Consider the following 15865-nt stretch of genomic DNA (forward strand, 5'->3'; position numbering starts at 1 on the left):
TCTTAACATATGATTTAGGTTTGATCACTTCTTGATATGCCCAAACAAGTACATTATGAAAATTTTCATACCTTATGCGAAAACGACATTCCTTTTGTAGGTGACTATTTTTACCGCAATAGTAGCACTTATAAAAAGTGTTATTATCTGGAACCTCGTGTGTTGTTTTCGGAGGTTGATATTTGTTCTTTTGACCTTCATCTGTTGACTTGGGTATTTAATATTTAGTGAAAACTTTTGGTTGAAAGGAAGTACTAGTTTTGACAAATTTTATCTCTACGCTAATACTTGGAACATCTATTCCCTTATAGCCCAAACCTCGTGTGTTACGAAGATTTTTACTTTCTCCTAGCACAGTGGATGATTTGTTTGACCTAACAATAAAAATTTTCAAGTTTTCTTCCAACAACATGATATTATCATTAGCAGCAGTTAAATCGGCCTCGAGCTGTTTTTCTCGAGCGAGAAAAACACTTTCTCCGTCTTTAGAACAAATATGTTGAGAGTTAAACATTGCTTCCTTCCTTGCAAGTTTTTATTCTAACATAATGAGATTACTACGTAGTCTTTCACATTCAAAGTTCTTTGAACGTACTTATTCTTCGCAATCTTTAAGAAGGGACTGTTTAGGTGATAATCATAATCATAACCTTTAAAGATCTTTCTCAATCTTTTGTTTTCTTGGCAGAGAGGAGTCGGATATAGGGTCATACAAGATGTCAGTCTTCTTAAGAGATGGTCAAACAACTTAATGTATTGTGAGACTTCCTTATTGGTGTAATTGTAGAAGTGATAAATAAAGTATCATTCGCTCGGACTCGTTGAAGGTTGATTTAAGACTTGAAAATAGAATACACTAAAAAAATAATAAAACATATACAAAAGTTGTCGAGATGAAGAATTGACCGAGACTCGGGATTTCACGGTTTTCCATATTCAAGTGGTTCAGAAATTAATCCTAGGTAATTATAGCTCAAAATAAAACAAATATTAACTCTATTCTTTGCCAAAGTATATTCCATAAAATATCACTTACAGATTATAAGCATGGCGCATCAAGAATCCCTAGGACTAAGCATGCTCCAACAAACAAAGTCACAAGTAATTAATCGAAATCCTAATTCAATTGAAATCGATGCAAAAATTAAATAAAGAATTAACTAAACTACCTCATGGATGAAATACAGCTTCCTCCGTCGTCCCAGTGTTGGGGTTTAGCTCATTAGGCTCAAAACACTCTCAAAGATTGATACATGGATTAAAAGTTCTTGAGAAGAAGAAAAGAATTCAAAATAAATAAATCAGTGAATCTGCAACGTTTATAAGCGTTACAGGCCACTGTTACATCTGATGCGCCTGTTACTAAACGACTGTTTTATTGTGCAGCAGACTTCGCGATTGTTTATTGCAGCATTATGTTCTTGATGTTCTTCCGCTGCTGCAACTTTTCCTGCAGCGATTCTTTCTTCTCTATTCTAACCCCTAACTCTGTACCATCCTCCAACTCTATTTATATCAAACAGGGCCAAAATACTCGAGAAAATCTTCCATTTCTTTGCCAAAGTATATTCCATAAAATATCACTTACAGATTATAAGCATGGCGCATCAAGAATCCCTAGGACTAAGCATGCTCCAACAAACAAAGTCACAAGTAATTAATCGAAATCCTAATTCAATTGAAATCGATGCAAAAATTAAATAAAGAATTAACTAAACTACCACATGGATGAAATACAGCTTCCTCCGTCGTCCCAGTGTTGGGGTTTAGCTCATTAGGCTCAAAACACTCTCAAAGATTGATACATGGATTAAAAGTTCTTGAGAAGAAGAAAAGAATTCAAAATAAATAAATCAGTGAATCTGCAACGTTTATAAGCGTTACAGGCCACTGTTACATCTGATGCGCCTGTTACTAAACGACTGTTTTATTGTGCAACAGACTTCGCGACTGTTTATTGCAGCATTATGTTCTTGATGTTCTTCCGCTGCTGCAACTTTTCCTGCAGCGATTCTTTCTTCTCTATTCTAACCCCTAACTCTGTACCATCCTCCAACTCTATTTATATCAAACAGGGCCAAAATACTCGAGAAAATCTTCCATTTCTTTGCCAAAGTATATTCCATAAAATATCACTTACAGATTATAAGCATGGCGCATCAAGAATCCCTAGGACTAAGCATGCTCCAACAAACAAAGTCACAAGTAATTAATCGAAATCCTAATTCAATTGAAATCGATGCAAAAATTAAATAAAGAATTAACTAAACTACCACATGGATGAAATACAGCTTCCTCCGTCGTCCCAGTGTTGGGGTTTAGCTCATTAGGCTCAAAACACTCTCAAAGATTGATACATGGATTAAAAGTTCTTGAGAAGAAGAAAAGAATTCAAAATAAATAAATCAGTGAACCTGCAACGTTTATAAGCGTTACAGGCCACTGTTACATCTGATGCGCCTGTTACTAAACGACTGTTTTATTGTGCAGCAGACTTCGCGACTGTTTATTGCAGCATTATGTTCTTGATGTTCTTCCGCTGCTGCAACTTTTCCTGCAGCGATTCTTTCTTCTCTATTCTAACCCCTAACTCTGTACCATCCTCCAACTCTATTTATATCAAACAGGGCCAAAATACTCGAGAAAATCTTCCATTTCTTTCCTCCCAAGTCTCGGAATAATTCTTCTCCTTTTTTCTTCACACGACTGTCTATTATTACCCAAAACTTTCCTAAACTCAGTATAACTGCATGTTAGGAGAATATCTTCTCCCTATACATAACTTCCCTTTTAAAACCAAACAGATCCCGAGTTCCTTTTCTCCCCTGTTTTACCGTGAATAGATTATACCTCCATTTTTATCGAGACTAACTTCATTATCTTGCCCGGTTCGGTTAAACAATTCCATATCAACCCAAAGCCACGTCAATCTCCGCGTAAATATGTTCACGTAATCTCCAAATCACACAAAAAAGATCGAGATACTCCACCCTTCTATGTTTTATCTAAAACTCATGTAAATTTCCTTTTTTTACGAAACCGAAATCATTACCAATCCTGTTTCGGTAGGACAGGCCCAAACCAATGAAAATCCATGAAAGAACCCGTGTAAATCTCGTCCAATCTGCTCTAGATAATATCGCAGGTGAAACTGTTTTTGCACCTGAATTTTCCCGCCAAAACCTGGTTTTTGAATTTGGAAAGAGGACCTCCCACTATCCAGTTCCGGTTAGTTGATAGTACTTGCTCTGAGTGGCCCTTATAATTTAGGTACCCCTTATCCAAAATGGGGTCCCTTTAGCAGTTTTCATTTGGGTGCCTTTATCAACTTTTCTTGGATGCCTTCTAATGCGTCCTCTGGGATGTTTTTAGTGATTCTTTTGGAGGTCCAAATACCACTTTTCGATCCAAGTTTGCCGCGAAAGCTTATTTCTCCAAAACACCTACAAAAAACATAAAATAATCAAATAAGTACAAAAATGGGTACTAAAAATATAGAAAATCGAGAACAAAATAGTCACATAAATGCGTCTATCAAATACCCCCAAACTTATTATTTGCTAGTCCCGAGCAAATCAAATTTACGAAATAAAATCCTAACTCACTGTCGCAGGCATCACGATTGCACTTAGCGTGTGCAACAAGCCTTTAAACCCCCTAGGTGTCCCTAGTGGCCGAGTTATAGTCTCAGCAGGGTTTACAAGAGATATACCCACAAAACCTATACTCTAGACCCTAGTTATCTATGCAGAACCTTGGAATAGCACTAAAGAACCTCCTTGGTTGGCATACTCTCATTGACTACAAGAGGAAGTACCTTAATGCGAAATTCCAATTGTTGTACACGAGTTTGCACTCAAGCATACTAAAATTCATATATAAGTGACAAAGCTCTACTCAGATAGTCACACTATGAACATCAATATCCGGAGTCAACAAATCACATGGATAGATTAAGAAGATGGATATAGAAAAAAACATATATGGTTTTGATGTTGACTAAGGTGAACGGTGTTTCCCATATCTGTCTGAAGGCCACTTCCAGGATGAACCTATCCTAATGGACTGAGATACTGGTCTGGACTAATATCAACACATCTGGCATATATAAGGGAACCAGTGGTCGATAATCTTAATTCTATATCAACTCAGTTGGCATATACAAGGGAACCAGTGGTCGGTTTATTGAACATTAACAACTTTTATTTTTTATTTTTTTTAACAACATGATTAGATCTTGTGGATCCAAGCGCATGCTTCTTGTCAGCAGATTACATGGTAATTCCCGTGGATCCTGCGTTCCACGCTTTTTTAAGCAACGAAGACAGAGAGAACACACACATATTATTATCCAAGTGTTAATTTATTTTTATTTTTGAGAATTATCCGTTAGGTATGATTGGTCTGGTCTTTTTTTTTTAGTAACTCAATCACTATATTTCATCCTAGCAGTGGTTACAACTCGATGTGTGGGCCCCACCAAATCACTTAGAAACATATTTTAAAAAGAAAATAAAACAAAAACAGAAGGTGAAAGGACTCAACGAGATATGGCGAAACTACCATGTTATTTATAACATCTGAGCTCTGTGCTTTTATGAATAAACTCTATTTAGATGTTTCCATCTACTCAGATTGGTTCCTTAACTCCTACAACCAAGATGCTTCCATCCACTTAGATTGGTTAGTGTCATCCTTAATAAACATGAATTTCTAGGCTTCGGAGTTTAATTAATGCAACTAAAAAATTTCTCCCATACCCTCAAACTTAAATCTAACATTGTCCTCAATGTTCTAAAGATGAAATTAAAAGCATGAACAAGGAGAAACTCTTACCATTTGAAGCAAAAGAATTAAGGAAAGGTATTACCATGTTGCACGAGTATTGGGTTACCTCCCAAGAAGTGCTAAATTTAAAGTCTTCAGCCAGACTAAGAAAGGATTAGTCACCTCATAGAATCATAAAGTAATAGCCGAAATATTTGTGGGTCATAAAAACCAAATAGAGCCATCACAAGTAAAAGGAATCTGCAACATGCCAAGAAAATAACCCAAATAAAGCATACCCTTGTCTAGTTTCCTGTTTAAGACAACTACATCTAGTTCAGGTTCAGGTTCTATAACTGGTTCCAAATAAAATATTTTCATGGGTTGCATTTCTTCGTAGCTAAGATCCGATTCAGGTATTAGAGTCTGGAAAAACTCAAGTAAATACTTAGAAGCACGTAATAGTAACCTAAATAACCGTGGATACTTAAAGTCAGCCAGGTTTGACTCACACAATTGACCATGATAAAAGTGGTGGTCAATTTTAGCAAATGTGTCAATTCTAATCTCCTAAAGTATTTAGGTTTAGTCTCAGAACTTAATAACAGACACATTTGAAACTCATACGTTCCCACATTTGGAAAAAAAATATTTGGTGGGAAAACAAAATCAACCTGGGTATCATAGCCTGGGTAAACCACATCAACCAGAGATGGGTCTCTAACAACTGAACTTCTTCTTGGACATCATTAGGTTCGGGAAAACGTGTCTGAAGATGATCTTTCAAAATGGTAGAGGTACATATGTCAAGTCCCGAGTGAGGGATCTCTGTAAGAGCTAAAGATAAGGCACATGGAGAATGATAATCACCCCCCAAACTTAGAGTTTTGGGTGTCTCTAGACAGACTAGCTACAATTTCCCTAATTTCTAGATCGTCGGAATCCTGAAAATAGTTAATTGCTTCTTCTAGGTTATACTCAGGTGATGCATCCTCAGGCAAACTTAAAAGCTCAAGGGTTCATCTTCTTTATCTAAGACTATTGTTTCTAAATCGCCATACTCTAAAATAGTATTCTCATGATAAACTCGTTCCTCTAAACCATAATTGGCTTTGTAATCAAAAGAAATACTACATCGTCTAAAACGAGGGTATGTCTAGTCAAATTCTCGTCCTTTTGAATAGTCGAATAATCATTTAAATTATTTGGATTTGAACTAGAAATAAGATGATCATTATAAAGCTCAGTTGGAGTAAAAAATTCTTGATCACTATGCCTACATATTTCAAATTCTTCATCAACGCTATCCTCATCATAATCATCATAATAACATGAAAATGGTTGAACCTCATCTAAACATGTAGTGTTACCAATTCTAACCTCGTCATCTTGATTAGGCAAATAACTATCCTCATTTTTAAGGGTATTATTGGAAACACTATATTGGAAATTAAGACTGCTATCTTGAGCCAGTTTTTCCACAATCGTATTTGTATTCTCAGTAAATCGCTTGAGAGACTCTTCTAGAGACATCTTTGACTGATCTAGGGACTCGTCAGGAATATTAAAGGTTTCCTTCATAAATAAGGAATAACTCTTGAGAGCCTCTTCTAGAGAAATAGAAGGATTGTTTTGCTCATATGACTGGTGGGTGTGTGAATAGTAATTGGGCTCACCCTGTAATGAACCATAACCTTGTAAAGGATGGCAATTCCCAACAACTATTTACACTATAGTCATAATAAGGATAATGTCCATGTGGCTCAGTCGAATAATCATTGTATTGACTATTATAATACTAGTTCGACATAATCTGTACACATGCAAATGCAAATGCTGGGGTTGACTATTTCGGTTAGGCTTGGGTTAATTTAGCAAATATATACCTACAGTCAGAGACTGGTCAAAGGTACGAGACTACGGCTTGTGGTGTTTCAGATGATAACTCCTAGAGGATTCACCTTACTAAACCACGTGTTTTCCTACTAATCGGTGCCATATGATGCAATATGAAGTGCACGTGTGCTTTCGTGTTTGTGTGTGTGTTTTTTTTATAAATAAAATATATACAAACAAGCAAACAAAATATAAAAGTTCTAAAAATAAAAACTAACAAAAATAAATAAAATCAAAATTTTTGGGATTTTCTGCTCTTTTAGGCAAGTCCAACTTTCCACCTTTAGCTTCCGGCAAAACCTGTACACCAAAAAAAAAATACCCAGAGTAAAATCTAACAAAAGAAACAAAATAAAATAAACCTAAAAAATAAAATCTAAAACTTAACCTAAAAACAAGTCCGCGTCGGCAGCGTCAAAAGTTAGTATAATTGTAGAAGTGGTAAATAAAGTATCATTCGCTCGGACTCATTGAGGGTTTGATTTAAGATTTAAAAATAAAATATACTAAAAAACAATAAAATATATACAAAAGTTATCGAAATGAAGAATTGACCGAGACTCGGGATTTCACTGTTTTCCATATTCAAGTAGTTCAGAAATTAATCCTAGGCAATTATAGCTCAAAACAAAACAAATATTAACTCTATTCTTTGCCAAAGTAGATTCCATAAAATATCACTTGTAGATTATAGGCGTGGCGCATCAAGAATCCCTAGGACTAAGCATGCTCTATCAAACAAAGTCATAAGTAATTAATCAAAATCTTAATTCAATTGAAATCGATGCGAAAAGTAAATAAAGAATTAACTAAATTACCACATGGATGAAATAAAACTTCCTCCGTCGTCCCAGTGTTGGGGTTTAGCGCATTAGGCTCAAAACACTCTCAAAAGATTGATACATGGATTAAAAGTGCTTGAGAAGAAGAAAAGAATTCAAAATAAATAAGTCAATGAATCTGCAACGTTTATAAGCGTTACATGCCACTGTTATAACTGATGCAACTTTTACTAAACGACTGTTTTATTATGCAGCAAACTTCGCGACTGTTTATGCAACATTATGTTCTTGATGTTCTTCCGCTGCTGCAACTTTTCCTGCAACGATTCTTTCTTCTCTATTCTAACCCCTAACTCTCTACCATCTTCCAACTCTATTTATATCAAAAAAGAACCAAAATACTCGAGAAAATCTTCCATTTCTTTCCTCCCAAGTCTCGGAATAATTCTTCTCCTTTTTTCTTCACACAACTTTCTGTTATTACCCAAAACTTTCCTAAACTCAGTATAACTGCATGTTAGGAGAATATCTTCTCCCTATACATAACTTCCCTTTTTAAACCAAACAGATCCCGAGTTCCTTTTCTCTCTTGTTTTACCGTGAATAGATTATACCTCCATTTTTATCGAGACTAACTTCATTATCTTGCCTGATTCGGTTAAACAATTCCATATCAACCCAAATCCACGTCAATCTCTGCGTAAATATGTTCACGTAATCTCCAAACCACACAAGAAAAACCGAGAGACTCCACCCTTCTCTGTTTTATCCAAAACCCATGTAAATCTCTTTTTTTTTTTTACGAAACCAAAATCATTACCAATCCTGTTTCGGTAGGACAGGCCCAAACCAATGAAAATCCATGAAAGAACCCGTGTAAATCTCGTCCAATCTGCTCCAGATAATATTTCTGGTGAAACTGTTTTTGCACCTGAATTTTCCCGTCAAAACCTGGTTTTTGAATTTGGGAAGATGACATCCCCCTATCCAGTTCCGGTTAGTTGCTAGTACTTGCCCTGAGTGGCCCTTATAATTTAGGTACCCCTTATCCAAAATAGGGTCCCTTTAGCAGTTCTCCATCGGGTGCCTTTATCAACTTTTCTTGGGTGCCTTCTAATGCGTCCTCTGGGATGCTTTTAGTGATTCTTTTGGAGGTCCAAATACCACTTTTCGAGTAAATTTTGCCGCGAAAGCTTATTTCTCCAAAAACACCTACAAAAACATAAAATAATCAAATAAGTACAAAAATGGGTACTAAAAATATAGAAAATCGAGAATAAAATAGACATATAAATACGTCTATCACTTATCAACATTTTCATCAATATCAAAATCACTTTCATGAGAAAGTGCATCCAGCTGTTCTTCTAGGTGTGTTTCCTAGTTATCCACAGTTTTAGATGATGCAATAGATGTGACAGTTTTTCATGTGAACCTATCTCTTGAATCATGTCTGAACGATTCCGAACTGGTGTTACATTTTTAGAGATTTTGTCTCTGTCCATATAGTCAAACTGCTTCAAACAAAAACTTATTAGGTCTTAGCGTGTTTGCCTGCTCTGATACCAATTGAAAACACATGGGTAACAAAATACACCACCAACTTTTTCGTAGGCAATCTGTATGGACAAACTCAACACAACTCCGAGAGTAAAAACTCAATCAAGGAAAATGTCTAGAGTTATATCTCTTTCTCTCTTGTTGATAGAACGTTTTCAAAACCGAATCCGTGAACCATTTACAAAAAGAGTTCTTGGACGGCACCAAAGACCAATATCCAAGGATCAATCAAGTCTTATACAACAAATAAGGTTGGACCTGGCTATCAAAACCTGTGATATTTCAATTAAAAAGATAAACAATATAATGCGGAAAAAGAAATAACACAGACACCAGAAATTTTGTTAATGAGGAAACCGCAAATGCAGAAAAACCCCGGGACCTAGTCCACACCAAACTGTATTAAGCCGCTACAGACACTAGCCTACTACCAATTAACTTCGGTTTGGAACGTAGTTGAGCCTGAACTCAGTCTTCCACTAATTCAGGTACAATCGCACTCCTTACGCCTCTTGAATCTCGGCATGACTCCGCGCAATTGATTCCCTTAGACGGTCTCAGACCAACTAAGAGTTGTTTCAACTCAATTGAATAATTTAAACCAAATATGCCTTCCATAAATTAAGCTTATGATTGATTTCCTGATTTACGATCTAAACAAATGATCAGATCAAACGAAAGATCCAGGTGATGGAAATCGATATCAACTTGACAAAAGTCTGAGGATCCTCAAAATCCGGACTTATACAACCCGAAGTGCAGCCTAGATTATTATTCACCTCACAACTATAAAACTTGTGGAATCAACAAAGTATGAGACGAAGAGACTTTTTTGATTACTATATATCTTGAACATTAGAGCAATCTCTACAAACAATCAAGATCAGGATACTCGAGTTATCAAGATAAAAGATAACCGGACTTGGCATCACGAATCCCAATGAAGTATTTGTAGTCGCAAAACCCTAAAAGGGTTTCTAGAGAGGAAGAATCTAGATACAACTAAGACACACCAAAAAGTAGTGTCAGGATTCAAAGATCCCAGTTGCCAAGAGTTCCCCTTATATAGACTTCAAAGCCTAGGTTGCTTTAGGTTTAAGCTAAGATAACTTTGGAACCAAGCAATCAATATTCACCGTTAGATGAAAGCATATTGAATATTAATTACATATACATGATATACACTATGGTTAGGTAGAACCGTAACCGAACCGTATATAAATACTATGTCCAACATGGTTAGCCGAAACTAGATGATTTGAACTTTAAAAGCTTAACACTCATTTTCATGTTCACTAAGACATTAATGTTGAGTCACAATTATGTGATCAAATGAGTCTACGCTAATTAGAGAATTGATCAAATGCAAATCACTTCATAAAAATAATTTAATTACACTTGAATCATATTCGACATCATTTTTAAATATACAAAGTACAATTACTTAAATCGTTCGTGAATTGGCTGAGTCAGAGTACGCGGACCTATTTGCAAACTTATATGCAATAACGAGTTCCGAAGTTGACAGAACGTTTTCAGTTCACGTACCGGTTTGGGTACTAAACTGGTTCCAGAACATAGAACTGTTTTGGCTCGCATACCGATTTGATTATTTTAACCCGGTTCCCTTACCACAGTTCCAAAATGGTTTGCATAGGAATATGCACTCCTATCCGGATCACGAAACAAACAGATTTTCCCATGATGTACATAAGAATATGCATATCACACAAATCTGAAAGTCGATATATAGCTACTCCGCTATGTGTACGAATACATGTAATGCGGCTTCATACATATAACAGTTTTCTCAATTTGTAAGACTGATAGCACTGTCTTGTATTCCGAATATAGTAGTTCTATATTTATCTAAATTAATTCGAAACATTCCTGAATAATAATACCAATGACACATATCAGTGTTCCAGGCTATTTTCGAATGATGACCTTGAATCATGATTCGGTTTCGAACAATAAATTATTCTCCACCGAAATTTGATCAAGTATGAACAAGTGTTCATTGAGCTTAGTCATTGTATTTCGAGAAATTCGTTAAATAAATAATTAGTTCTCAACTCGAAATTCTTGTCTAGGCAAGCTAGTCTAATTAGTTATGCGACAATCATCTCAAGATAGGAAGGTGAATATAACTTGAGAAATAAGTGGTTCAGTCTTCACTTATCTTTTGTTGATGAAGTTCTCCAAAAGCTTGGGTTGATCTTCGCCTTCAAACTGTAGAACGCAAATGATGATTGGCTTGTTTCTCAACTACCTCTATCTTAGACCGATACTTAACTAATTGTATACTAGAATCAAGATATAGTTTTGACAACTAAATTTGACAACAAGCTTGATATAGCAACACTTATGAGTTCGACCGAGCAATGCTCTGACACATTATCCGAAGTTTTTCCGAACCCAAACTGCCACCATTAAGATCCAAGACATAACACGTGACACAAAATTATACTTTGTAACAAAAAATCTAACATTAGGTCCCGATGGTGGTTTTGCGTCCTGTAATACCCCGATTCAGCAGGTAGGGTTCGCCGAACGAACATAGGTAGTAGTTTATCCTTTCCTAATACCGAGGCCTTTTCAGCACAAATGGATCCATAATTAGCAATATGCTCTGCAGTTAAGCGTGCTCGGGTGGTGGGTGGGGTGGGGTAATCCTGGGATAGGTGACCTCCTTGGAAGTTGATGTTGGACGACCGAAGTAGTTCCCATTGAAAATCCCATACTGCCGGATTACCGCAATGGTCAATGGGGGACAATATCGGTGGAGGGTAGGGTCATTACAAATGGTATTAAAGCCGACGACGGGTCACCTATCGAGGGTGAGAGAGTACGCTGGAAGGGTTAGATCAGGTACTGGTTCATGAGTGACAGGGAACGTCGGAGACCTGGATTTGAATATATTTCGGAGTCGGGGACGACTCCAATTTAAGGTGGTGGTATTACAATACCTCGATTCGGCAGATAGGGTTTGCTGAATGTAATGTAGGTAATAGTTTTTCCTTTCCTAACACTGAGGTATTTTCAGCACAAATGGCTCTTTACTCGATTTTAATATACAAAAAAAAAACGATTTTATTCCGCTCATTTCAAATAGATCAACAAGTAATGCAATAAAAATATCTCCAAATAATAATATTACCCAAAAATTTGTAAATATGTGTAACACAACATTTCGCAATGTGAGTCCAATTTCCTGCCTGCCAAAAAATAATTAGTCATACCCAATATATGAAAGTTTTTATTGTTATATACAATTGGTTGGGATATATGTTTAAAAACATGGTTTTATATTATAAATGTCAAAAACAAGCTGGTGTGATAGTAATATTTTGGGATCCATCGCTTTGATAAGGGTTCAAATCCATTCCAAAGTATATATATGTATATACCCTATTTGGAGGGCCAAAGTAATACCACCACACAAACTTTATGTTAGACATAATAACACAAAACTATGGTTTTAAACATATACCCCAACAACGCTCACTTTTATTCGAATTATTGAGCAAGTATCCTATAGCGGTGCGTAAGAAATAGTGTCTTTAAACTTTCTAAGTATCAGGTGTCTTGAGAGATTTATATCTTGAAGTCTAACTAATACTAGATTATTCAACACACAACTATATCTAGAGTAAAGTTTTAAAGTTTACACATTAAGGCCACGTGCTTATCCCTTTTTTAATGAACGATTTAGAGAAATTCCCAGATTCTCATAGAAGGCGGCCACACCTTCACATTCGTATAGGTGAATCTACCAAACACATTGATGTATCTAAGCATCCCACTCTTAGTTAAGAGCTTATCGACATCATTAAAAGTTATATACTCAACATGTTTCCGCTTTAGGATACATGCTTTGAGAATGTATGAATTTGTCTTGTAGTATCGTCTAGTCCCTTTGAACCTACTTCTAGGTTGGTTATCCATCACAAATGACTCAACTCCTAGTACGCAAAAGTCCCATGTTTTTATAGGTATTCCCATCTGTTCTCTTGCTCGTCCTTTCGTCAATGGATTAGAAAATCTTTCTTCAGACTTTACATGATCTACTCTCACAGCACCAGTTACGAGAAACTCTCTTAATGTGTTGTGTTTTCCATGAATATGTCAATTCTTGCTGTTATTTTAACAATTTTGCAATTCTAACAATTTTGCACTAATGTGATATATATCCCGACACTATCGCAGTGGACCAAAGTGGCTGGTATCATTTTTTCTCATAAATTAATGTCTAAAAACAAGCTTTTCAGCCATCCTACCTCTTCAGTAGATTATGCTAGTATTAACAATTTAGCCTTCATAGTAGATTAAGCTAAAAATTGTCTGCTTCTTTGATCTCCAAGATACAGCGCCCCCAAAAATAGTGAAAACATATCCACTGGTGGCCTTGGAATCATATGAAAGGTATTTTAATCAGCACATCAAAATTCTTGAAGGACCGTGGGATACCTCTGATAGTCTAATCTTAGGTTGGTGATTCTTTTCAGATAGCGCATAACCCTCTCAATAGAACCTCAATGTTCCAAACTAGAATTACTGGTAAACCTACAAAACCTCCCACAGCATGCAATGTCTGGTCTAGAACTATCAGTTGCAAAAAGCAAACTTCCAATTATACTTTCACCGGTATTCTTAAACAATTTCACACTAGAATGTACAAACAGGTTTACAATCAAAATAATTATACTTCTTCAGAATTTTTCAGTGTAGTAAGATTGATCTAAAAAAATATTATTAGTTCTACTAATTTTGATTCCCAATATTAAATTTTCCACCCTCATTTATTCTTAAACTATCTGAAATCATCAAGTTATCGAATTTTCCCATCTCATTGCTTAGGAGCTTGTTTCAGACCATAAAGAGATTTTTTATCTTACATACTTTATATACTTGTCCATGAATTACAAAACCTTTAGGTTGGTCCATGTAAATTTCCTATTCTATTTCACTATTCAAAAAACAGCTTTAACACCTATGTGGTGAATAACAAGATTATGAGCATTAGCAACGGCAATAAAAACACGTATAAAAGTTAATCCAGTAACATGAGAGTAAGTATCAAAAAAATACTCCCTCCGTTCCACTTTAGATGAGTGTTTAGGGTTATTTTTTTGTTCCATATTACTTGAGAGTTTTCATACTTTTCCCACAAAACTACCAACAATACCCTCACAATTTTTCTTGAAACCATAAGTTTATTTTTAAATACACTAATAGTAATTAATATTTGAAGACTTTTCTCAAGGGCATAAATATAATTTTTTTGTATCTCTCTCCATTTCTTAATCTGCTTGAAAACTCCAAAAACATCATCTAAATTGGAACGGAGGGAGTATATGTTCTCTTGTTACATAAATCCTTTACCAACCAATCTAGCCTTGTGCTTATCTATTGTTTTGTCAGGTTTGAGTTTCCTTTTAAAAACTCACTTACAACCATGAGGTAAATCTATTACACGCTAAGTATATGTATATATATATATATATATATGAGAATCCCATTTCAAGAACTAAGTGCCTCTTGTAAAGTACAAGGTTCTTCCTCTAATGCATAAAACTAAAAATAAGCATCATCTTTCTCAGTCCTAGTGATAGACGCATTTATGTGTCTAATTTGTCCTCAATGTTTCGTATTGTTGGTACTCGTTTTCGTCCTTATTATGGTGTTTTGTGTACTTTTAGGTATTTTTGGAAAATAAATATTGTTGGAAAAATCGGCTCGAAAAATCACTCGGAACACCCCCGGAGGACACTTGCTATACGGAGCCCAAATTTGGTTAAGGGACACCTCAATTACTAAGGGGCACCCCCAAAAAGGCAGCTGATATTCGCACCCCACAGCTGGTTAGGGGGAACCATCTTCTTCATTTGAAACTTAGAAATTGGCGGGAAAAATGTGGCAACTCTCTGAGAATGTTTCGATCGAAATTTGAAGATGTTCTAGGTGGACTAAAGGGCTGAAACTTCATGGGTAGTTGTGATATGTCATAAAAGAGATGGTATGGGTGTTTGTTTCGATCAAATTTGGCTGGAGAATCCGTGACAAGGAATCAGGGCAGCCCGTGCATGAGAAGAATAGTTCACGGGTTTTGGAATATTTATGCGTGTTCTGCTCGTGTATGATGAATCTAGCAACACTCTGGACCGTGAAGAAGATAAATGAGGAGATTTTGCAGCTGTAGAAACACGTGAGAAGCTAAAACAGGGAAGAAAATATTCCTAGAATATTTTTCTTCACTGCCGAGTTTAATGAAAATTTGTGAGAGTTATGGCGTGATATTTTGTTGTTGTTGAGTATATATAGGGTGAGGGGATCATAGAGAAGGGATACCGAGAGATTGGGAGAGAAAAAGAGCACCACAGAGCGAAAAATCAAATTTGCAGAGCTGTCATTTCTGCTGCTGCAAAACTGAAGAACACGAAGAACGGACCTGCACCAGCAGTCGTTTTTGAACAGTGACAACAACTCATTTCGTGGGTCGCAGTTTACAGCAGACTTAAAAACGCAACAACAACAGTAGGGCTCTTTGTAACGGTTTTTGCAACAGTTATAAGCGTTGCAAACCCGATTTTTATTACAATTCTCCCTTATTCATCATTTGTAACCCTTTGAGCATAAATGAAATCAACTTTTGAGCGTGTTTCCAACATGATGAGCGGCTAATTCTCTCGTAACCAAGGCAACGGATGAAGCTATTCACACATGAACAATGGGTAACTATTTCATTTTCTCTATTATTTAATTATAATTCACTCAATCACTACTTTTGCAGAGTTCTTAAAAGTTCACATAATTTTCTTCATTAGTTGTGATTCAATTAGATAGGTTATGCTTTGGTT

This window comes from Papaver somniferum, chromosome 6, assembly GCF_003573695.1.
Source record: "Papaver somniferum cultivar HN1 chromosome 6, ASM357369v1, whole genome shotgun sequence".
Classification (NCBI taxonomy): domain Eukaryota; kingdom Viridiplantae; phylum Streptophyta; class Magnoliopsida; order Ranunculales; family Papaveraceae; genus Papaver; species Papaver somniferum.